This window comes from Pavona decussata, unplaced genomic scaffold, assembly GCF_977016875.1.
Source record: "Pavona decussata unplaced genomic scaffold, jaPavDecu1.1 SCAFFOLD_105, whole genome shotgun sequence".
Lineage (NCBI taxonomy): Eukaryota > Metazoa > Cnidaria > Anthozoa > Scleractinia > Agariciidae > Pavona > Pavona decussata.
The window spans coordinates 1,485,001-1,489,741 of NW_028145519.1; the positions used below are offsets into that span (position 1 = coordinate 1,485,001).

At 39.3% G+C, this 4,741-nt stretch overlaps 1 pseudogene; it reads right to left on the bottom strand.

The window, feature by feature from the left end:
- Positions 1-3,269: 3,269 nt before the first annotated feature.
- Positions 3,270-4,455, bottom strand: LOC146471309 (substance-P receptor-like; annotated as a pseudogene).
- Positions 4,456-4,741: the final 286 nt, after the last annotated feature.

The following is a 4,741-nucleotide window of genomic DNA, read 5'->3' on the forward strand; positions in this document are numbered from 1 at the left end:
AAATATATTACAAGTATAAATTTCTAGAAACTAGAGTTTCTAGCAAATAGCCACAAAGATTGAAAAACCATGGTTGGAAATAAAAAAATAAAACGATCTTATTTGTCCGGCATTTTGGCAGGAGATTATAACCGTGGCATTACGAAGGTAAAGGAGGTAGATTACTGCGTAAACGCGATCCTGCTAATTGTATCTTTTTTTAAAAGAAACTTAAGGCATAGATCGTATCTTCAGTCTAGGCAGATGCAATGAAAAAGATTTAAGGCCTCTCGGTAATGGGCATCGGGTAAGAAAATGCGCATGGCGCGGTTTCGTATTAGCATATACTAATTCAGCGATCTTGGCATTCTACGCAATCTGATTGGTGCGCTATCTTGTATTAATCTGTATTTTCCACCTCCCAGAAGGTAAATAATGCTCTTGTTCGTGAGTCTGTCGAGCAAATCACTAAAATTCACAAAAAAGATACACCAGCTTTTCGTAAAATATCTTACTGTTTTTCGAGGTAAAGCGGCCATTTTGTTATCGATTGTTTTGTATAAACGAACTAAAAGCATCCGTACGAGGTTTGACCATTAGCTGAGAATGACTTTATCTTTATTCTAGCATTTGTCAGGAAAACTTGTCTTTAACACTGTTAAGAACAATATTAAAGTAGCTAAATTCAATAAATACCTGAGAAAGTTTTGCACGAGGAACGCGGCAGCAGGTAAACTCGAAGAATGCGAAATGTTCGCAACCACAACTGAGTCACGAAAACCACTCTCCATCGGTTAGTTATCTATTAACTTTCCGCGTAAAATATGGGCACCCCAATTACATGGAGTACAGACAGGTGCTTCATACTAAATTATTGACCAAACTAAAATTAAGCCCGCTGGTTTTATAAAATTGGCCTTAAAATGATTTTATTGCTTATTATTTTTCGCTATTGTCAGTCTCAGAGTCCTCTTTATTGTCTATGCCGAGTTTCGTTGTCATGGGAAATGGGGAACTGATACTAATAAAAAGCATGGCTCTTTCTCTGTGGTGGCCATATTAGATTTCCGTATTTAGCCTTAGGGCTCGTTTCCATATGATCGCACACGATCGTACATCGCAGATCGCAGATCGCAGACAATCGCAGACGATCGCAAAAAAGGCTGATCACAGAGCCGACCATAGCCATACGTTTTGGTCAGCAGAAATGTCAAACGTGCGTGTAGCAAACAACATCGCGAAGGTGAAGGAGCGGAGATTTTGCTGCAAGCAAATTTACTTCTTCTGTTTGTCATGAAGCGACGTCGTCGTCAGCTCCAAAACCGTCAAAAACATCGGTTTTGGATTCTTTAACGATCGTACGCAGTTCTTATGTAGCGAAATTTGGCCCCCGCTTCCCCGGCCGATAAATTAAACTTCTGCTCGATTTTGTCCCAAAAGTTGCCCTTTTTGTTCTTTTCTTTAAAATCTTTGCTTTGCACCTTCATAACGTGCAACTTCCTCCATTAATTCCTCGTTACCAACATGTTTAATCTCAGCCATGCATGATGACAACGAATCCAGTGTTGCTACGTAGACCGTTCCTACAATCGAACACACGAGTGTTGAATCGTGGGAGAAAACCCGAAATATTATGGCATGCGTTTCGATCGCGGATCGCAAAACTTTGGTTTCCATATGATCGCACAATCGCAATTGATCGCAAACGATCGCAGGAGATAGACCATGGTTTTATCTCCTGCGATCGTCTGCGATCGCGATACCAGGATCGCAGACGATCGCAGAAGTATGTTTCCATATGATCGTAGACGATCGCAGACCTTATTGCGATCTGCGATCCGCGATCATATGGAAACCAGCCCTTAGGTTGCAGTTGATTGACCTTCTTCCGGAATAAGAATAAGCGGAATAGCCGTTAAATTTCTCTTTTTAAGAAATTTCGGAGGACAAATTCTGCAAACACCATCGCTGACACATGAGAATTTAAGAGCCGTTTTGTACTCCAGTAACTCCTAAAACCTCTTATGAGGGATTTCTTGTCATCGTTGTATTTATTCCTATTCAGGAATATGGTCAATCGAACGCACCCTTAGTTTCACTCGAGTCAACAAAGACCAAAACTTACAATATCAACAAGCTCACCTTTTATCCATCTTGTGCAGTAGTTGCACGCACGCACGAGCAGACGGGGTGAGACAAACTGAGTGCCACGCGAGTAACACGTACGCTTATCTGAATAAAAATTTTGTCACCTCTTTGTTTGTCGCAGTCACATTAAATGGAAACTTTCTGCTGTCTCATTGAAGGCACAAAGCGCTCTAGCTAGCCAAGAACTCAGTCAGAAATAATACTTCCCCATTTCCTAGGCTAATGAAAAAATTTTAAAAGCAGTTAGTTTTTTGATAAGCAGGTAGCCTTCTTCAAAAAGGCGTAAATTACCTTTGTAGCATTGATGGATATCGTGCTGTCTGCTCAATGAGCCAATCAACTGTTTGCATTTTTATTTGACTAAATAATTATCGCCTTGATCTACGAAGGCAGTTCGTGCATCACACCCACTGTTTTTTTGCCTGGAACGTTACTTAAGATCACATTCTTTATCGCGTCACGTGGCTGGTTTTGAACAGTCGTCGACACAATTACATATTTCATGGCTAATAATAAATCTCATCGGCAATTTTTCGGCTCATTTCACATTTGTCTTTTGCCCAACTGATTACCGTCATATAGATAATGGAATCTATGGCTTTGTCTTATTTACATTGTCACTATAATCTCTGATTTAGTTAAACTCCGGCCTGTTCAAAAACCTTCCTTCGTTAAGCAGTAGGATTTTTTTCCTTTTTTGCATCACCTGTTCCTAACAGAGATAACTTTAGACTTTTTATTTATAAAGAAACTCTTTCAAGGTTAATTACCATGACCTTAATTATTTTAATGGTGAGTTGGGTGATAAATTGCTCTCGGTTTCTAATAGACCAGCACAAGCAAAAGATATCATATAGCGAACGAAGTTTATCAATTGTCTACCTTGTGTATCTTTATTCTTCTCCAGTCATCTCCAAAATATACATTAGTAGAATAAAGGTATTAAAATAACGGAGAAAAGGCCAAAAATAGAAAGACTAATACTTAGACTAAAAAAGAATGAAAAAAAAAGGATCTTATATTATTGGTTTTCAAGGTAGAGATTATATAATATGCGTAATAGAACATAAACACACATACATAGACACGGAACAAAACTATAAGTGAGGGCAACACTTCACTTCCTTGCAAATACTTGAAAGTAGCTTACCACTGTAACATGTACCAACATTCTGAAAAGGGCAATAATTTAACGCTTTTGTCTTTACAATTTTTGTAATCTTCACGAAGTTTGCTGGGTAAGTTGCCTCGAAGTCGATCTTGCAGTCGAAGGCACGTTCAGTTCTATATCATTAGTATAAAACCTCCTCGACCGTAAGCAGTTAATCAAATCTTTCAATCCTTGGCGATACCTTTCACTTAAACTGATATAAACGCATGGGTTCAGGGACGCATTTGAATAGAAGATGCATTTCGCGGCTGAAAATAGTTCGCCCATTCCACATGGTAGATGCCAGTTCCATGCAAAATAATAAACAAGTGCGGATACAGTTACTGGAGTAATGCACAAAGCGAAAAGAAAGACAATGATTAAAATCTTTTTCACTATCGCCGTGTCTTCTCTCTGTCTTTGTCTATTCAGTGTACCGTTTTCTTCAAGCTTTCGTTTTTTCAGCTCCATCAAAATAAGTGCATATAAAGTAAGAACTACAGAAAGTGGTAAGAAAATTAAAAAGACAAATAAATATGAAGTAACGCTCTTGTGTCCGATATGGGTCCAACTTCGGTGCCCAGGTAAACGAGCAATACCACTTGTTATCTTGCATAGTAAGTCGCGCAGTATAGAAATACGGACAGTGTATACAAATAGCAACAATCCAGATAATGGAAATTAACACTTTCAAAACCCTTGTTGTTATAAGAGGAGGGCGAAACGGGAAAACCACTCCTCGATATCTGGCGATCGATGGCTATAACCACAAGGCTTTGAATGGACACCGCGGTAGAAATGTCTTGAAAGAAGTAGACCAACTTACACATAATCAAACCCGTTAGTCCGTCTAGCAGCCACCTTCGAGGGCCGGTAAAAGTAAAAACGAATTCTCGTGGAATAGCAAACACAGAAATCAGAAGATCGGAGGCGGCCATGTTAACAATTAGAAAATTGGTCGTTGTCCACATTCGTATATTTTTCAAGACGATGGCGATTATAGCTAAGTTTCCACAGAGCGATATTATCATGATCATAGAATAAACCAATGCCTTGATACATTTTACAGACGTGCTTTCATGGTACAGTTCACAAATCCTGACTTGGGATGAGTTGAGGCTTGTTTGGTTTTCAGTGCAGTTCAATAAACACATGGCAGGAACGGTTGATCTTTGCTAACTGACTATGCTTAAGAAGAGCTTCAAAGTACAATCAGGATGTGTTTATTTATCTAATGAATCGTTGCCGTGTATGAAAAGAGCACCTGCGGCTAGGTAATAATGATTTGCGGTTTTTATTCATTCGCGGGCATATCTTGATAGACGGGAGTACTTAATCATTACACGTCAGATATATTTCTAGATTATTATTTTGGAATACACACCCTCTCGTGAAATGCCCCTCGGGGACCGGGAGCGATGAGAGGCGGCTTTATTCGCAGGCTATGGTGATCATTTTTCTCAG